We start from the raw sequence: 23,152 nt of genomic DNA, 5'->3' as shown, positions 1-23,152 counted from the left end.
CTTTATACCTAATACATTAGATATTACAGAACTAATTATATCAATTTATAATACAACATCCATCGAGTTATATATTTAATTATGAAAATAAATTTGTAATTAAGAGTAGGTAGGTATTAGGTACTACTATTAGAGTATCTATAATAATGATAGCCACTATTATATACTTAAAATTACATCTATCTATAAGTAATCATATAATATGAGACTATTTTTTAGGAAAACTCACGTAATCGGTACTTTATTGTTATACATTGTACATTGTCGAGGTTTTCCTCTCGCTCCCCATCACTTTTTGTTTCGTTGACCGAGTTTTCTCATCCGAATTCACTTTTCCCAATCGTTATTGTTCCCCGTCACCTCTATTCTTATTCACGCGGTTCTTTTGTGTCACGAATGATTGATTACTTTTTTCGTTACACATTTCGTAGTAAAAAAAAAAAAAAATAAGAATGAGAATAAAAACCACAAGCGTATTGAAGAAGCCAAAAAAAATAGCAAACTCTATTTCGTAATACGTATAATCCACCGCGCGACTATATTATATACGTCGTTGTGTTCACAAAGAACAATACCGATTCACCGCGACATTTTCGGTCACATTTATAAATTCTTCACGAAAATATTGTTCTCCTCATATAATATAATGATATATACCTATATAATGTATTGTGTATAAAATGCGATATCTCCCGTGGTTGTGCAACAGGACTCGATTTTTTCCGCACGGCCGCTCCCAAACGGCACGTTTCTCGTTCGACTTTGCGAGATCGGCCAGCGCGTGGCATTGTTTATACTTTATGTAAAACTCCGACGAGCTAATATACAGACAACATGGAAAGAGACGAAAATATGTATGCCTAGGTATAGGTTAGGTCAGGTTAGCGTCATTGGTACATTGAAAAACAAAATGATACATTATTAAAAAACATTAGCGCACTCGGGGGGTCATTGTCGGACGTACATTGTATATGAGTACCTACTATACGTGACCAGATCGGGTTTCACGATTTACGCGAGCTAAAGTTATGATACAATATTTCCTGGATGTTAAGAAAAAAATAAAGACATAATGAACACGATGATCCATCACGTGATTAATATGATTAATAAATAATATTATATCACTTAAATATACTATATTAATTGAATAAATCCAGTATAGTTTATTTTATAATACAATTAAAAACAAACAAACAACAATAAATTAACGAAATAAATATGGGTTAACATAATATCTATTATAATAACAATAATAATATGTATCTACTGTGGTTACAAACGAGGTATTGTTCTTGGTTGCAGTTGCCGTGTGTCCCTATCATCGTCCAGTGCGATCGGGGTTAATGATCATCCGTTATTAAATACATCACGTAACCGTAAGCAACAAGTAGGTATAAAATTATGACGTCTCTCTTGGGGAAACATTTTCGTTGCCACTGCTGTAGTCATTGTAGTTGCCCAATCGATTTCTCGTTGTGGGCCTACTCTGGCTGCCGTTTCGAAATTCATCAAAATAATAGTCACAACAACAATAATTCACGTAATAATCATTTCGTGTCAATTCGAGACGAATATACCTATAGTTAGATTATAAATATATATTAGTAGTGATAATAATATTATTAACAATTGGAACGTTTTTCAACATTTTCTTCGGCCTCCGAGTGGAGAGAAAAACATTATGTAGGTAGATATATAATCCAGCTTATATACCTATTTGATAATAATATAGAAAATTGTGATGGTTATCACAAGTTCCGATCGTACACATAATATATATACAATATACATATTACATAAATAATACCTCCGGGGCGACGCACGAAACAATGGTTAATCCAATACCCGCGCGTCCCCCCCAGAAGCACTTCTTTTATGTCGTGTACTTGTAATTACGATATTATTTAATCTCCCGCGATGTTTGGTGAGTGGATTTCCACGCAGAGTCGCGGTTGTCCAGCAGATTTTATTGATAATAATAATAATAGATTAGGTATTTATCTGTTTTTTTAATATTATTTGCGGTATTCGCAGCGCATGTGAATTTAATTCGTCAAAAAGTAAAAATGATATTATGAAATATTTCAGTAAACGCGTATTACCTATTAACATTTCAGAGTTGTGCACAATAATGTACAATATACATATTACAGATTTTGTGTGTTGTCTCACTAATAATACTGTAAAGCAGGTTACCTGTATAGCGAATATTGTATATATAACTCTTTTAAGCGGATGAGAACTAATTTTAATATCAACAATGAATTAGTTACGCATAAAGACTTAGATTAAGGTTAAATCATAAACATTATAATAATATGATCGTGAGACGGTAAAAATAGATTATATAGTATAGTTGTATTATTTTTGTAGCAAATCGTCACTTATATACAGTTATACCACTGTAAAAATATTACTTTAATGTTCACATCAGGTATATCATGAGATTATACAAATAATAACTAGTAACAAAAATAATATTTATCGTGGTACCTACCTATCTAATGATTTTTAATAATGGTAAAAAAAAAAAAAAAACGATCGAGTCGTTTAATATTATGCATAAATGAGTATTGCTATCTTTCGGTCGGACAAACAACAAAGTAATAATAAAGTAATTGTAAGAGTTTATAAAGTATTAACTCCAGGCGTACCTACCTATATGTATATGCATAGTGAAATATAAACGTGATGAATCCGTGTCCACAAAAAAGCTGTCAGAGTAGTAAGTATAGAATATGATGCTTAAGACAATAATGAGTATAACAATCTAATTCTTTTGTCAGGATCTATTCATCTTTCGGGACACGTTATATTTCGCTAGAATAATAATAATAATAATATATATGTCAAGTCATTATGTCATACTAGAAAAATTAGTTTATTCATAAAATACGTAGGTACGTCCAGATGAAAGTATGCGTGAATTCATGCCGCTGAATATTTCCAATATACCTAGGTACCTATAATATATTATATACATATATAATATGTAAAAGGCGTCAGGCATACTGAAAACTAAAAAATAAGACATCCGAGACGACGACCGACAGAATGACCGAAAGAGAGGAATAATAATCATAATAACAGTATAATAATATTCCATTCTATTACGAGATAATATTCTATTTATTTTTCAAAAGCACATTACCAATTCACGGGATGGTAATTTTTAGGTCACAGACTACGAGATACCGATATATATATACATATATATATATGTATGAATGTATACCTATGGCGTATTATTTTTTTCAGTATTATAATAATATATACACACACGCGACCGAGTGGTTGCACGTATCGGCATAATAAACACTAAACCTATTTTTATATTATATACCTATGAGTATCTGGCGCGCATGTGGATAATAATTTGGTCAATGGGTGGCCGTTGTAATATTGTCATAATCCCAGGACGATGTTGAAAAATTATTTCATTTCGATAAAAAATGGGAAAAATAAAATTAATCGGTAGATATTGATACAGCATGCCTATAATATGTATATCTCCTATATACGTTATTATTATATAATTTATTAATTATAACTTATAAGCAACTCTGAAACAACAGTTAAAGCCAGTGCTCTTGTAACCACGTGGTTTTTGAGATATACATACGATACCTTTTACAGCCGTATACTTCTTAAATTTTTTTTTCACATTACTCTGATCGTAATTATACACCTTCCAGATTCGAAAAATACATACACACAATTATTACTGTTACCTGTGAATTGGCTGTGATGTCACAATCAATTTGCATGTAATCTAAATAGTAGGTAGGTATAAATATAGATTAAACTAAACGTTATAAACATATATATATATACATCATCATAATATAATGTATGTAATATGTAATGTACACATATAATATATTTGTGTAAAATCAGCGGTAAGAGGTAGAACGCGTAGACGGAATAAAATGTGTAAAAAAAAAAATTGAAATCGACGAAATCGAAAGTGTTACAGATTGGTTCCGTTACGTCATCACGTCTATTATACATTATTATTATATACATATTGTTTGCCCATCGTGGTCGTTTAGGTAAGGCACAAAACGAATGAAAAACGAGGGTTTTCCGGGTTACGACAAATTACTTTGTTGTATATAGGTATAGTATCCTCAAACGTTAATAATTTCGTAATAGCTACTATTGTCGAAAAAAAGAAAAAAAAAAGAATAAAAATAAATAGGTACAAAAAGAATGTATTGCCAATATAACATAACTGCAGTATAATATTGTACATGATTCTCGATTGTCGTCACTATATGTATTACAGCCGTATACATACCAACTCTATACTTTTACATTACCTATTTCATACTTATTTTATACCAGTGTTTATTTTTTTATACCTATTTTATTAATAATTTCTATTTTTAGTTTTTCATGATAGGATGTAAAATTTTTTTCTAAAATTATTAATTTATTTATCAGATTATCATAATGTATTATTATTATAATATACAATATAATATAATAGCGTTTATAGGTTTAAATTCGAAAGTTTCGTACTTTCAGGTACTTTTATAGTATAAGTACCTACTTTTTAAATCCAATCGTCTTATCTTCAAAAGCTTATAAATATTAAATATATTATAAAATAATTTTAAAATAAAATAAATGGACTATCCAAAAGTAAATTAAAAACCCAAGAAAACGATTTAAATAAGATTTATTTTTCTACAAAAAAATAATGGGATTTTTATTTTTCAGTGAGTTTAATATTAAAACTAAAAATAAATCAATGGTATTTTTTTCTAAATTTAAATTTAAAATTTAAAACATAAATTTTCAGTTTTTTTTTTTTTATTACGAATATCTACGTATTTATATATATATATTTTTTTTTATTGGGGGTTGAGGTTTCGACAACAAGGGCCATTAGCCTGTGGAACTGTCGGGGAGGGAACTGTTGGTTTTGGTATTCGTGCACGAATCCATGGATGTTTTGGCAGAATTTCGAATGGACACCCGTAGGTTTCTGCCATGTCATAACCTAACCTAACCGGCGACCGTGGGCTTCACAACCGACGCCTTAATCCACCCTATCACTACACCCCCTCATATAAATATATAATACTACCTATACCTATACCTACCCTACTTTATATGTTGGTCAATATTTTAAAATTACATTTTTATTAATACAGTTTGATCCAGTTTTTTAAATAATTAGTTACCTATAAAGAAGTCAGTGAGTTTATTATAATGAATATAAATTACAGTTATCAGTTAAAATTAATTGGTGGGCAGATACTGAGATATACCTTGTGATAATTATAGACTATATCATGCCTGATTTTAAGGGTAAGCTATATTATTCGATAATGTATTATTATTTATTATCATTAATATCATACAAAGTTTTGTTTTAAAAACATGAAAAATGATTAACTTTACATTTTTGAATTAGCCTATAGTTAAACGAATCACCTGTAAACTCACTGTATAAATTGTTTAAAGCTATACAGCAATATAACAATGATATGTATATTCTTGACGAAATCGAATCATATAATATTAATGATATGCTATACAGCGTGTATAGTGTATTACCTATATAACCGACGTCATTCGGTGTACGATATCACAATTATATAGGTACATCGATTAGTTACAGCGGTATTGGTATATAATATGTATATGATACAGATCGTAATATATATATTATATTATATAGGTATAACGTAAGTGATTTTATTTTGTAAAAACCTCGTAAACCGACTAGCCGGTTGCAAATTATTTCGCTTTCGCCTTAATTGGACGAAAGGAATGTTTCGCAAACTGTATCAAATCGAATCGCTCGGACGTTTTGCACTTGTGTTATTATTATTACCATTATCATTATCATTATCATCAGACGTGTCGAAAGATTCACGTGTACCCATATACATACGATGCTCATTGCTCATTTGAGACGATGATGATGATAATAATAATAATAGTAAAAATAACAATTATTAGTGTTATTATTACAGGGTTGTAATCGGATATACTATACAATATTATAATATTTATGAAAATGGGTATATTGCCATTTTGTTCGTAATGACTAATGAGAGTTCGGTACTAGAGCAATATAATATATACCTAATATTTGCCTCGCAATATCAATAATGATGTTGTGTGAGTATATCACACATGTCCGACGAGTACTATATAATATATGATATATATATATATGTACATATGTATGTACGTCTGCAAGCCGTAACTTTTATCTTAACACACATTATTGCATATTATTATTATTATTATTATTATGAGTATAACACATAATAATATTTTATCGGTAGTACGCGTTTATATACTTATAGTCATAAACGTGTACGTAATTGACTGTAACGCACATGGACACGTGCACCGTAGCTCAATCTCGGCATTATAATATAATATATTATGTGCCTACTATGTTACATAGTAACTATATATTTATTTGTAAATTTATTTACACACTACACTTCAGCTGATTGTTACAATTACACATATATTGTATTATTGTGATGACTTCCGCGGGAAGTCGTGATTTCACAGCCAATTAAAGTAAAAACAAAATAAATAATAAAATAACAGCAAAAGTATTATTGTCATTGATATTCAAATGAGATTCCCGAAAACTGGTCCCGACTGGGTACACGCAATTATTATACATTACGCATGTTATATATGTAATATACTTACTCTTGTTGATTGATATATTTTATATGCTTATATTTCTCTTTATAGTTTTCTTCCATACGATATAAACTAATAAAAATAAAAAATATATTATAATAATTATTATATTATCGATGTCATGATGCTATTATTAGTGTTTGGCAGTAGTGGCTGTCGCGAACAATATTATAATTTATATTACTTTGGGTATAATACATTACATGAGATTACAACATTCGGTCCTAACCGACCGAATCCAATATTAAAATAATCATTATTTATGAGTCATATTATATGACATTAATAACAACATAAAATATAATAACACACCCGATTTTCTCATTACAACCAAATCATTTAAGTATAATGTATAGTATTTATAAAATACCTAATTGTATGTTAAGCTATTTTTTATTTGAAAAAATTATAATCTGTAATAATTATAATAGCTAAATAAATAAATAAAATAAATACGATGATATATATACATACAGAATGTAGATTACATGCTGATGAGGGAGGTTCATATATCCATATTATAACACTAATATAATATCAATATGCATTCTATGCATTTTGGCTAATGGTGTTTAATGGATATCGATCATAATATAAAATACATATAGTATAGAATATAATATACATACTGAAGATAGATTAGATACACGTCAGATTTTTCCAGGGACTGGTTTTACTGTATTTTGACAGGGGCGTGGGTATTCGAGGAGGAAATCGAGCTACTGGTATTAAAATATCATAGATGTGAATATATACGAATAAGAGGCGTCGAACTGAAAAATATTAGCATAAAACAGTGGATTGATCAGCAACGCAACTTTCAGTTTCATCAGGTTTGATCGATCGATGTCCGGTCCATTCATCTTTGATCCAATTTACTTATTCCGAATAGGTGCAGAGCAGAGAGAGAAAGGAAAAAAGGAATAACCGTATGTAAAAATATATACATTTATAACGAACCGTGCTTTTGTTCATATTTTTTGCCGGTCGTTGGCCCCTTTATAGGGCAGATATAGAGTTAGATCATAATAGGATCTATCCGGGCACTATATCTAGCCATATAGCTAGGTATACACTATTATGCTAATGGACGACTAATAGAACGATAGCGTTTATACGTTATTCAAACTCCTACCTATATATACATACATATATATATATATTATATGCCTTATATGTACTTGCGTCAGCAACGATTATCATTATATGTCAAATATTTCATAAGTTATTATTGTAAAATAGAGTTTATAAAATTGAGCTTCAACAAAACTTGTCATGTATAATACACATAATATATCATGTATTCAAGTGTACACTGTACATATTATATTATACTATTATTATTAAGGTATTGATTCCACTTCAGCATTAGTACTATAATATTTATAATTTTTATGACATACAATTTTATACATTTTTATATCTAATAGGACCTCAATAGGTGATAAACTTATGGGTCACACGTAATATTATAAATTTATTCAATTCCTGCAACACTGACAAACAGTGCGATAAATTATTAAGTCTTTAACATTTTTGATACAGTTAAGCATGTAACTCACTATAAAACAGGTATATAGGTTATATTAAGTATAGGTACACAATATATATACCTGTCATGCGTAGTTGTTGTGTACATTGACTTACTGAAAGTAAACAAATTATGATGTTTTTATACATTCATTTTTTTTCATCAACACTTATGATATCAGATGTACAGCACACGGTATAGTGAGGCCGGTAAAAATATAAACTGCTCACATATTTAAGATATTTATAGTTGGGTATATCTATATCTTATAAATGTATGTATTATATATTCGTATAACGACATAATGGTTTTTAATTTTAAGTTTTAACCGCAAAAAATATAAAATAATAAATCTAATTTACTATTTAATATTGAATTGAAGTTATAAAAAAACTTACAAATTATTACTTATTTATTGAAAATTTCACGAATATTAAATATTATTATATATAGGTATATACAATAAACTTATAAGTATGTATGCGTTTTTCCATAACCATTTACATTATTATATGTATATATATGTTATAATGCGTTTATAACATCATAAACAAAATAGATGTGAAGCATATATGTATAGCGTCACAAACTTAATTGTTTTTTTTTTGGAAATTAATTTATTATTTGATGGTAAATTATAAAGAATGCGAGCACCTAATTTAAAAACATTTTAACAGTGCTTTCCGATTCTGCATTCGTTCAATGTTGTGGGCGTTAAAGTCTCCGGTTCCTCTTCCTTTTATAACAGGTGTAGCTTAAAACTGGACTATATGCGTGTTATAGGTACATGTAATACTATAATGTACAACGAATTTTAACACGTCTTGTCGTATTGTGTAATAGTAATTACATACTTAACATATAACATAACTCCACAGTAACGAAAAAAATGACACCGGTTGCCCCTCAAAATATTTCGTATCTTGGAATAGACATTTAGTTTGATCACGGCCTTGGGTATGAAGGTATGATGACGCATCTACACGAACGAAAAATATGGTGCCTAAATAATATTTTATAACTTTCGATTAAAAACTGATATCAAAAACGATTATTTCTTTTATATTATTATCGTATGTGCCACATTAACCCGTTTACAGATAATACAAATGACGCGCGAGCAATAACAACGCGTGCAATGATTGAGTAAATATTTTTCTTTTATCGCCTCGTACGATCGCATAATAGGAATATGTAGGTATTAAATGATTAATTATAATTTCTTAATGATATCTTTAATTAAAACAAAAAAATATACATACACACTCACACGCGCGCGTGCGCAAACCGCAAGTTTATGATCATTATCGGAAAAAAACGTGTGTTGTACCTATTATACTTCTATATACCTACATTTTATTTATACATGTATATATATTATGCCTGCAGTTGTGTTTTGAAGAAAGTCGTCCGTTTTCGCTTACAGTACCAATATATATATATATAATATTTGAAAATGTTTACTTTTTAGCGGAACCAGTATATATATATTATATAATACTATATAGTGATACAATTATAACACTTCCTACACAATAACACCTATACCTCTACCGCAATCGGACCATACAGGTATATATAAATTAATATTATCTCGATTAATTATCGCATATTGATCACACATGCCTACACGTCGAGGATTAAGAACATTATATTCTAGTTCCTGTCCACGCGATTCTGCACCCGATATTATTATTTTAAAGTTGTATACATTAAAATATATTATAGCAATATAGCCGTATATATACGCAGATATTACACGCCACTCATAATGTGCACTACACTATATCTGTATCTATATATTATATTGTACAATGTGTTGCAGAATTATCTTACACATAACGGTCTTAGCATGGAATTGTTTTTTTTTTTTTTTTTTATTGCGTAGGGCCACAATTATATGGTTTAGTGACAAAATATTGTATTAGGTATGTGTATACTTTACATAGGTACTATATAATATAGTTATGATATTGACAGCGCTGGTCGATTATAGGCTCTGTCGGTCCGTTTTATGCCAATAAATCTAACCGCTAGGGAAAAATAAATGAAACCCGATGGGGCTCCGTCAACATCAATTAGCTTTAAGTCTTACGCACATACAAATATACAATTATAGTATAATATATACTGGTCTGCTGCATCACGCACGTTATATTATATAGGTACATATATATGTATACCACTATACTGCTATATATAATTTTTACTTTATTTATTTATTATTTTTTTTTTACTACCGCGTGGCGATTGATGATAGCATATAATATAATATATGATGCGTATAATATAATGGGCATCAGCAGCAGCAGCAGTAACGGCAGCGAATTCGTATTATAATATATATATTATATTGGATCACGTACGCGGACACGAACGGTTAACATTCACACACACACACACACACGCGCGCGCGCGCGCGCGCGGGCATATTCGGATCACGGGTGCACGGCGAGTAATGGAAAAATACATTAACATCCGCAGTGGATCACGCACTGTATACCATCATGTGTATTATAATAATAATATAATATGTGTAAGGTATACGAAACGTGTTATTACGCGGATTTCGGTATAGGTATGTAATATGTATAATATATTTTATTTCGTGACCCATATAACGTGTGTAGTATTGGATTACGAGAAATACGATAGCGCGATGGAAGATTTACGCAGCGGTAGCGGCGGTGGTTTTAGAATAAATAAAAAAATAATAATGTTAATTTTTATACCTACAGATCTTTTGCTGACCGCCACCCAGTGCGAATGTAATTAAGCCGTATGATGGTAATACTGTAGTCTTGCATCTCATGCGACGGCAGTTCGGCATATATTATTTATAGATATCATATACCTACCAGATACCTGCTTACCGCGACCAAAGTAAACATATGCATAAGTATGCTATTATATATACATTTAAATGACCAAGTCTTTTGAATATAGGAGTCCAAAAGAAATTCGCTGTAATATTACATATTATATAGGTACAAACAACTATACTGTATAATGAAAAAAAAAGGACATACAAGTCTAATATTAATGCATTTTGTAATACCTTCGTATTTATGTGCCAAATGTGTATAATATTATGACGTATAAAAAGTGTCAGAATGGAAAATCAGTGTAAATATGGTCCAATGGTCAACGATGAATATCGTATATATATTTTATATGTGACTATATTATATATTATATAACCGCATAAAATAGGAAAAATACACAAAGTGTATTCTAATTTATTAATTGATATAGGTATTCTTTATAGTTATGGATATGAATCTCAGCGATCAGAAACTACTCACGACAATTAAAAGCAGTATAAAGAAAGCTCATCCTGGGTCTTGAAATGCTATATAATGGTAACAGTTGTAGATTTATACTGTACTATATGTTGTAATATCATTGATAGCACAACACATACTACGCTGTCGGTCTGTCCGAGTCGATAAGAAAACCTACTTTTTCTCGACACCAGATTCAATACGTCTTATCGAAAAATTCGTTTAACGTTGACAATGCCAGTAAAATAAAAATCCAAAATTTAAAAAATCCGTTTCGTATGAATAAGAGTTTTGCGGGTCTGATTCATTTCATAAGTACCTACCTTTACATTTTCAATAATATACATATAATATGTATTGGAAGCATATACAAATCATAAAATTATATACGCGTAGGTACTCGCGCGTATCATATAAATTATAATTATAGTAGCCATACGACTATCTTGACGTCGTAATATTAATGACACGTTTTCTTCTCACGACAAGCATAATAATGTAATATATACGTAGGTAACGCGAATCGCGTTAATAACAATAATAATAATAACAACTACGATATTGTGAAAAAAAAAAATTATAAAACTATGCTACCGAAACGTCATCCGCCGCTGCTACGACGCGTGCGTTAATAACCAATTAATACGTCGATTTTGCGTTCTTCGTCGTCTCAGCGGTCATCGAACGTTAATCTCCGACGACTGAAGTGCGCGATTGTCTCTGCTGTCGGTTTGTAATATATCGATATAATAATACACACCGTGGACAGTCTTATATTTTACACACTCATCCACTGCATTTTCTGCAGTCCAAGTAATAATAATGGTATACCCACGTGAGTAAAAAAATCATAATTATTTTAAGATCACCGTATCGCCGCGCCGTCGAACCCGCCGAAGTCGTTCCGTCAATCCAATTTTTGTTTGATTATTTTATTATTATTATTTTTAACGTCTACTTTCTATGCAAAGTGAAATTCTTCACCATCGTCGTCTTAGCAATGTCCAAAATTGGATCGATTAAACGGTCAAGCGAATTATAACGACGCGCGTGCGGCGAAAGCAGATTCTCTGAGAGACGACACACACACACGTCGCACATACATGTATGAGAGTATATTATTATATTGAACGGTTTCACCGATCTTATTATTATTATCGATCGCTATTATTATTGTTTTGCACACATTTTTATTTATTTTTTATTCTTTTATCGCCATTATTTTTCTTTTTAATCTAATTAAAAACGATAATATTATCTTCGCCGTTACGCGTCATCGGATCCACTTTCGACCTGGTCGATTTGCGCGTGGCGAACACATTCCTTTTGTCATAACACCGGCCACCGAATCGGGTCACAAATCAATATACGAGTACCAATATCATATATATATAAGAGAACATAGGTACTCATATAATACGTTCACAAATCAGCCTGTCGCCGTTGTGCCATCGGCGAAACATCGAGCGACTACAGTGCGGCAGTTTTGCCATCGGCGAAACATCGAGCGACTACAGTGCGGCAGTTTTGCCAATATCTCTGTACAATAGGTAGATACAAATGTACATACTCCCAGGGGTATGGTTGGGAGGAGGTCGTACGGTCGAGTAATTAAAAATGTTAATAATAATTCGTCTAGCCAGCATGTAACATATAGGTACCATACAAATATAAAATTGTACTTTAAAGATTCTAGAATTAGGAAGTATATAATATTATTATAACGATTATTATCAAGTGATTTACATGACGTGTTCGCTGTACATTATAGGTAAATGATGCCAACGACGATGGTTTGAGATGTCAAAGTTTCAAATCTAACTTTACTGATTTCATAGGCACAATATTTGATTTCGGCTTACATGTTATATAATAAGCATACCTATTTGGGTGGTTATAAGTTCTATTATAATAAACTTACTGTTGATAAATCATTAGTGATTTGAGATTTTTATTTAAAAAGTTAAAAAAGAGTGATTTTTTTTTAAATGTCTAGTGAACATTGTATACTTACTCGTTATGTATCAAACGTATGTTAATGTTATAGTCCAGCTATATGTACCTATAATCTTGTATACTTACACTGTGAATCTGAATAGTTATCAATAGCGAAGGAGAAATACTAATAATAATCAGTTGTTTAAATTTTCTTAATATTTTCATTGATTAATTTTCTAATAGAAAACCATTAAAATAATATTGGTATTATTGCAAAGATTAATGTTTATTAAATGCCGTTGTATTGGTGTTTATATTTTTTGCATCATATACTGATATTTAACACATTTTTAAAGTGTACCTATATAATTTCTGTCTCTAGTTAGTAGTTATATTAGATGTTATGATATTCCCACAACGACGTAACATAGGCAATCGAATTTTTAATACTATATACATACAGATTTTCAATTATTTGATTAGCTGGTATATTATAATTTTGTTTAACTGTAGTGGTTTAATTGCTTAATATATACCTCGCGTTCGTATTTATATGGCACCACTTGATTTTTATGTTTATGATTACAGATAAACGCAGATATTCGTATTTTTATTCCCCGGAGGTTACTGCGAAGACACAGCCTCAGACCACGGCGGTCTGTAGATGATCTACTAATCAGGTATGCAAAACACACAAAAACATAAAATCGATTTTATGTAGGTATATAGTATATACACATTATGTACCTGTGTATTATATACCTATACAATATTATATAGAATACTGCAGGCTAAAAGAATTAACGTTCAAATTATGGTCCTCCCGCAGTTATTATCATAATGCTGTTATTAAAATATTATCAATAACCTCGGGGGCTCATCGGTCACACGTTATACTTGTGTATTATATAGATAAATTTCCCAAAACACTACGTGATCGTATCCTAGTTGTTTTTATCATTTTCTTCACCATCGTAACTGTTTTACACCTCGTTGCCAAAACCGAACTTATTATATTCTAATATATATGCACTCACATAGACATAAAATATACATATAGGTCCACCCGAGTTTCTGTAAGGCCGTAACGAATTGTTACGGATAATTTCTTCCTCTCGTTTATCATAATGATAAAATTAGGGTGATGCTTATTTTTCACATTATTATTTAGAAAAAATTTTACCGATTCAATATCGGTTGTTACCTATAATATATTATGATTATTTAGTTAATTTAATTCGATATAAGTACAAACATATTATTGCACATTACACACTCTCTAAGTTCATAACTTTATTGATCATTTAAATAAAAAAATCACGACCTATATTATATTGAAGAATGGATTTTTTTAAGTTCCTAAAAAATGTATATAATAAGTAAATACGCACCGAAACAATATAGCCATATATATTTATGTGTATGTATTTATGTGTAAGTAGCTTAAAATAGCAATATATATTATAATTTTAATAAATTATTTTTTGTAAATAATACAATCGTTGTACCTACCTATATATTATGTGGATATTACCAAAAACGTCTGTATAGTTAATATGAAATGAGTACCTATAATACTTACATGCAATATAAAATAAACACAAATATTGTATTATATATATATTTCCAGAAGTTAAGATACGATAAATTGTGTTAGGTAGGTAGGTAGGTACTTATAAAAACCTTTAGGTATCGAATTATATATTTATGTTTCGTCTTTCATTATTGGTTCTGAGATTCGTGAATAGGTTTATTATTATTATTATGCGAAAATTATGGCCGAAAAGTTGACGAACATAACGAATTTTTTAATCTTTTGTACAATGCATTAAATATAATATGTATATATATATATTGATATATTATATATATAATAAATATTAAAAACATATGTACATTATACAACAATACATATCATTATTATTATATTACTACGAACAGTACGAACAAGCGCGGGTTAGTCGAGACTGCAGGCATCGTGTTGCGTTAACGGGCTCGTGAAATATTACACTACAAACAGTGTCAAACCAGTATAATCGTTCCTATACGTATTGCAGTGTACGTATTATATCATGTACAAACCGTTTTTTTGGTTCATCTCGAGATACTTATATTTTATATACTATATACGTATATATAATACGGGTTTTACGCGTGACGGACTGTGCAGCGCAAGACGAGGTTTTGCCCAGAGAGTCTTACGCCAGTCGTGAATTATAATAATATGATATCGCGTGCACACCACATACATACGTATGATATATGCGCAATAATAAGCGCTGCATAAAAGTAATATATATATACATATATTATGCTCACGGTTAAAACGTAACGTCTGAATTTTAATAAGCTAATTATTATTACTCGTCTATGATTTACGCTATATACATGCTCATCCTCGTTTGATATTTCGCCGACGACTAAGACAACGACGACGACGACGACTGTCGACTCTATATACAACGACTCGATTGCAGTGTTTCGGTATGTTAATGAACGCGCGCGCGGTAATTGCAGCCAGCGATGCTGCTGCCGGTGCGGCACGAACGAATATTATTCGTGTGGCAAGTTTGGGTCGGACGGAGGCAGAGCCGGTATACATTATTTCACACAAACATATATATGTACATATTATACACAAATTATAATAATATGTATATTACACACACACACACCAACGGGCGCTCGCGGACCAATTGGCTCCTAATATAATATATAATATATATATATATGGACGTGGGTGGGAGATGCTGCTGCTGCTGCAGTGTATCCGCGCGAAACTAGGTTGCCCCCAAGCGATTTGAATACGCACACATAATAATATCAACCGGGCATGCCGGTTCGTGAAACCACGCAAAGATCTCCGACGATAATATTATTATTATTATGGGTATATACGCGCGCGTAATCGCGGTTTATTAGCGAAAAAAAATAAACTATATTCTCATTTATGATATTCCCGAACGAAGTGTAAAACGGCGGGCAATTTTGCAATTTCGCATCATTTTTCATAGCATAAAATGAAAAACCAACGACGATTTTCTTTTTGAATATAATAATGTGAGCGCACTGCGACATCGTTAACATTTTCGTCCGCGCGTGACACAGTATTATAGATAGGTAAATGTACGATTTCCCCTGGAACGCTCGTCGTTTATATCAAACTGAAAATGTTTAACCTGAAAATCACGTAAATTTCCGTTATCTCTGTAGCATTTTTGTATATTTTAATATGCATCATTATTTTAACACCACGTCACTCATATTGGTCATCCTGCTATTGTATAGAGACGACAAGTCACTTGTCACAAGTGCACAGTATAGGTATAAAGCATATTTTGTTACATATATTATATATTATATACGCACCGTGTGTGTAGTTATCTGTCGATAATTCTTCAAAACCTTCGGATGCGTCAATATATACATACATAAATAAATTTAAGCTATATTCAGCAACGCCAAGGCCATCAACTATATATTATATAGTTTAATGATATATCTGTTTAACGTCATCACATGTTTAAAATGGTCGTCAATCTGTAGCTGATTACATACAGTACCGGCATGTATGATGTGCATCGGATAACACCTACTGCAATAGACGATTTTCAATAATTTTGAGTAAAAATTTAAAAATGTCATTATACATCATGTGATAGCGATGTTAATATTTGCATATCCCTATTATATTGTATAGTGTATAATATACCTATAATAAATAATGACTAGTGGCAGTATTGAGGATTTAACGATTTACAACGATTTATTACGATAGATATAATATATTATTATCAAATCTTCCTAATACTCGGTGTTACCGCAAATGTCGTTTTAATTATAAAATGAGAAAACGGAATTCCAACTCGTCGTTGCAGCTGTTGCTGTGGAAAGCTACGGCCCGCGGATAAACGTCCACCGAGTACAACGCGGATAAACTCCGTTGGCATTGAGCTCGCTGCACTAGCTGCAGTATATAAGTACTCGTGTCGTGTCTATATAAATGTAGTAAACACCAAACTGGGGCACGTCAACGTATTATATTATTATCCATATATATATATATATCGGCGATGGTAATAATAATAATCGCGCCGTCAACCCCTTCCGCCTATATACCGTCGTCGCCAACCGGCCGCAGCAGCGGTGCAACGACATGCAAATGCACTTACCGCCGCTGGTCCAGTTACCGCACCGATGGGCGAGGATGCTGCGGCCGCTGCACTGTTGCACAATTATTATGCGTCTCCGTTTAGGAATGTGCTCTGTACGCGCCTGGCAACGTTCTTGTAGCTCCGGACCCAGGTCGATTTATTTTTTATTTTTATTATTATCCGATACACGTCGTATTTACACACACATACACACGCGCGCGTGAACGCGCTCACACATATTATTGTCATCATACATAAACTTCACCGATAGTCGTGTGTGTGTACCTATATTGTATGTCTAAAAGAAGAAATAACGCTCTCGACACGACTGAAATATGCGCACATTTTTCGAGAAGAAACTAGCGTAAGTCTGCCTAAAAAAAAAATTATAATAATCGCGTAAATTTCGATTGACGACCTCGAGTCAGTAAACGATGTAATAAAATTATATACACACTTATAGGAATTATACGACCAATTGGATTTCATCTGCTGCTTTAGCTGCCGCGTTCGCGTTAAACTATTGAACTCGACCGACTCATATTATATGAGAATATTACTATTATTATTACCATCATTTCGTTATGTTATGTATTTATATAATATGAGTATGCGTATGCGCTTTAGATGAAGTGATTATAAAAATAATAATAATAATAAAATCTAATACACATCCAATCCAATTATAAACACGTCTACCTAGCTGATTAGATCGTAGCCAGTTTTAATTGAATAAAATGGATACATTTTACGCTCGCGATTATCTCTGTTTTTGCTCGAATAAAATATCATATTATATGCTGGTAGTTACGACCAAAATATATAAAATTGGGCGCGAAATAAAAAATGAAAAAAAAATGCGATCTGTTTATCAAATCCAATGCTTATGAAATTAAGATCTATTAACTAATACACGTATTACACTTCAAGATTCTGCAGGTTATTAAATGGTGTGATGTGGAGTTTTTTTCCGATCGCAGTCGTAAAATGCACACCTCACCGAAATTGTTGTCGGGCTTCTGATCTAAATTAGTAGGTTTTATATCGGAGTATATTACATACTCTACTACGTGTTTCTCTTCACATTTCTATAATTATTCATAAGAATTATAATAAAACTCGCGCCCAGAAATATATAAACACGCACTCTTGCATTTCTGCAGATAATATACACACAATGTTATATTATTATATTTTATCATACGATTTCCATAGGATTGAACTGTAGCCCGAGAATGCGATTGTACATCCGATTCGATTGTAGGTATATATAATGATGATGCAATTGTGCATCTTGTTAAACATTTTTAATTAAATTAGCATTGAATGCCACTATATAATAAAACGTATTTCGTGTCTGTTATATTATAATTTCGCGTGTGTACGTATAATATATTATTTGTTATATTATTATAATATTGTTGTAGGTACCTACACAGTAACCGGGCTGTAAATGTGTTGACAGTGAAACACTCTCTCCTCGTAGGTATTAGAGTGCAACTTGCACAGTTGCACCGCGATGGTAATCTATTATTAATATTTTACCCTGGGATGAGAAAAACGATCATCGTTATACGTTCTGGTACCTCCTATAGTTTATAATAATATTATCATATTCCTACGATAATTTGTGAATAGCTTTTTCCGGTCGTCATTTCGTCGCGAATAACATGTTAATGTACAACATACCGAAATATCAAATTTATTAGCCTCATGCCATATGGATCTATCACTCTTAGTATCTTATCTGCAGGCTGTTGCAGTGTTGTTACAAAAGATTAATTATGCAATAGTTTTATAACTTTTAATCAGTGGATGGCGTATTACAATACAATACTTATTTTTTATAAATATCGTAAATCGTTGGTCGTTTGACGATAATACAATTATACCACTATCATTCCGATAGTTATACTGTAGCATACGCATCGAAAAAACGATCATTGAAATATTGAATAATAACAGTAAATTGTTTTCGCCACACTGATATCTAAAAATGCATAAAAACGAACTGTATGCAGCATGGATTTCGGCGGTGGCATGAAGCAGTGTCCCGCAAAGATCATGCAATAATAATAATAACAACATAATGACGATATTACATTCATGAGTATATACCTAACCTACACCAAACGTGCAGAAGATGAACTCGATGGACGAAAAACTTCACGCCCACGTGTCACGTGTGTCCAAGAATCGTTGCTTATGGTGTTTATTTGTTTTTTACGTTGTCTTTATCGTTCCTGTCGTCGTCGGATCGATCGATCTTTAACGATGGTCATAGTGCATATAGTGCATACCATATATACTTCCCTATACATAGTATGTAACGTGATTGCGTGGGCATACTCCAATGCAGGTTATAATATATATACCTATACGAGTTACATACTATTGCGAACTAATTGGACACCGAGTGCGCGCGTCACGTCGTATATACAATAATTACGCCGTGCGTACATTGTAGAAACATTTCACAGCTTTCGTGTGAAAAATCCGAATAGACGAGACCGGACCGCGTTGTTTGTCGGGAGGAGATGGAAAAATAATAGTTCCTTTTATGATTGATTTACGTTCGGACGATGCACGACAGAATCGAACTACAATACATTGTCCTGCAGAGAGACGACGATGATGATGACGATGGAGAGAGAAATTGCATCGTTTGCGCGACAATATTATTATTATTACTTTTATTATTATCATTATTATTACTATTATATTACGATTGACTTTGTTCGCTCGCTGCTGGTTAAGCAACACGCACGACAGGAGCACTGCATGCAAAACGGAAGACCGTAGACGTCCACGCGGGCTTTATTTATTTATGATGTTATTTTGCCCCGGTGAAAGTCGTCGAAAATTATTATTCGTTCTACGAGGTTGACGTATATATACATAATATAGAATATTATATGTATACCTTAGTACAATGTTCACAAGCGGTGGTGGTGTCGGACGAGAGATAACTAATCGCGAATGCTGTGGCCCAGTTTTGAAGTTTTTTTGCGAGCGGAACCTTTTTTTCGACCGAACTGGACGTGGCACCGGTAGTGGTGATCATCGCACATACCTAGATATATACAGTCGTTGGGCTTACCTATGGAACAACGCCACTGCCCGTCCGCCCGCCTTAGTAAATAATTACAAATTATCTCTGCCGATAAAAAGAGAGAGAAAAAATCCACATATAGCCGTTACCGCGTACCTACCTATACGTATAATTTGTGTATCGGGCGAAAAAATAAAATAATAAAAAATAATTACTCCGCCGCCGACCTGTTCCGAGCCTCCGGGACACCGTAGGTATTATATTTTTATATTTTACTCACACTGACTCCGAGTCGTCTGATCACCCGCGGTCCGTCAGGTATACATATACCTATACGCGCGCGTGTATAATATCACATATGTGTGTTCAGCAGTAAGTATATACATTTTATTATTGTGCTTATTTCATTCTTCTCCGCCCCGTCTTCCCCTGTGTATGCATATATGTTCAGGTAGGCACGTATTATAATATGAGTAAACCGCTCAGACCGACGACGACGTATATCGTATATGTAGTCCGATTATCTCCGAAGAATATCAATCGCCCCGGGGACGCTGAAAGTTGCGCACCAAAACATATCTTTCCGCGAACGTTTGCCTAAACTCGATGCAGGTACTTACATACTATATACATACATATAAGTATAAATATATATAACTGATACGTTCACCTGGCTGCTTTCCTATTGTTCTCTCTTTCTAACCGTATATTGTAATGTTATAAATGTATATATTATGCGAACGGGCTATATACAGTTATTCAGTTATTAAACGCGGACGAAATCGTATTATATTGTTAATATACATCATCATAGTAACGTATTTATTGATCGGTGCTTTAAATATTACATAATATTCGGACGATTTAAATATTTGGTCGGGGCAGAACGCACGGTGTTTTATTATTTCTTTGTGCTCGATAAATACGGAATACATACAGAAAATAAGGTCGAAAAAAACTGTCGTTTCTATGAATTTATTGCATAATATATTTCGGACATACATATTATAATACGTACGTACAATATGTATAATACGCGCATCTATTTTAAACATTATACGTTTTCGATAACCATTAATCCGAAGGAATATGGATCTCCTGAGGTTCAATAAACACCGTTTATCTACATATAGCTGCAGGTATAGTAATAGCCAATAGGTATCAATGCTTATTATGGCCTTCGATGTTGCAGACGTTTTTTAACAGTTGAGAGGACAATATTTTGTATCCAAGTCAGTTTTTTTTCAAATATCTAGGTCGATCTTATCATTTTACCAAATAAATTAGAATCATATAAATCCTTTGCTTATTTTTGTAACTTTGAATTTCTAAGATTTTAGGTCATAGACAATTTTTTATCGCGATGACATAATATTAGATGGTCGGGACTTTTTATATATTATATAATATATCGAATATTTAATGTGCATTAGAGTATTATTCGTAATATTATATACATCCATATTTCAAAAGAAAAAAATATAAATAATATATTTACTCAAATAGGATGTTAAGTTCACAAAGATGATGCTATATTATATTATATATTGTGTGTACTACGCGCTCATCCATTATACGTTCTCGACAGTCTGTTTTCGCGTCGGACGAATGTGATGCGACGTCGATTATTTGTTTTCTTTTCCAACCATCGCACCCCCACGGGTTCAGCCCACGTCGTGACCAAGCGAACACAATACACCATATTATAATATATATATACACCTGATATTTAAATATGTACGCGTACGATAAATACTGACGTAACGATGCGACGTCGTTAAAATCGTTTTCGGTCGTTTGAAATGCATTTAGGCAGATCATTAAGCACGTCAGCCACCTCGAACAACGGCCGCCGTCGAGGATCGTCTCGCGTATTGTTGTCCGTGACCCGAATACCGTGCGGACCGTGGTGAACAAACGCGCCAAAAAAACGATTCAAAATCAGTTTCAAAACCGAAAAAATCCATTAGCCGTGGGTATGCATAAATATGGTGACGGCGACGCGTGAGCCGTGACACGTTTTTTATTTACGCATTTTTTCTCCTCCGCTCAATAGGATTCCACCGATATCGACGGCTGTCAATCACCCTCATCTGCGCGGTATAATCGCATCGCCAGACTATTAATCCGTTGGAATATCGATCTCCCGAGGTTCAACAAACAATGCGTAGGCAGTTACCTTCATGTGTATATATATATAACATTGTATAGACAGTAATGATTATCAATTTTAAAGAAGGTTATTCTAAGGTAGAGAATACAATCCAAAACCAAAATGGATAAAAATAACTTACCAGGTCTACTGCTTCAAAAATAAAAGCTAGAGAAATATTCATCATGATTATGGATCATACAATACCCAATGTTATATTAAAATACTCTGCAGGCATACAATATAGATTATTAGTATTTATATACCTATATAATAGTTAATGTATTAAACATTTTTCGTGTTACAGTTTGTGTTTATTTAATTTTTAATGAATTAATTTTCCTGACCAAG

The 23,152-nt window shown here is 32.2% G+C and overlaps 1 protein-coding gene across 2 annotated transcripts in view; it reads left to right on the top strand.

Annotated features, from left to right (window-relative positions):
• The window catches only part of LOC107166652 (uncharacterized), a 56,153-nt gene that overhangs the window by 1,754 nt on the left and 31,247 nt on the right, over positions 1-23,152 (top strand). Inside the window, exons 2-3 of one of the 2 annotated variants that reach the window (XM_015515408.2) lie at positions 1,306-1,390; positions 14,032-14,123. The gene's annotated coding sequence lies outside the window, so the exon portion shown is untranslated. The remainder of the gene's footprint in view (positions 1-1,305; positions 1,391-14,031; positions 14,124-23,152) is intronic. The other variant, XM_089223776.1, reaches the window with a different exon arrangement.

The sequence above is a fragment of the Diuraphis noxia genome, unplaced genomic scaffold (assembly GCF_037042655.1).
Source record: "Diuraphis noxia isolate RWA-SAM2 unplaced genomic scaffold, SU_Dnox_SAM2 contig0003, whole genome shotgun sequence".
Classification (NCBI taxonomy): Eukaryota; Metazoa; Arthropoda; class Insecta; order Hemiptera; family Aphididae; genus Diuraphis; species Diuraphis noxia.
This window is presented reverse-complemented; position numbering and strand designations above follow the sequence as displayed.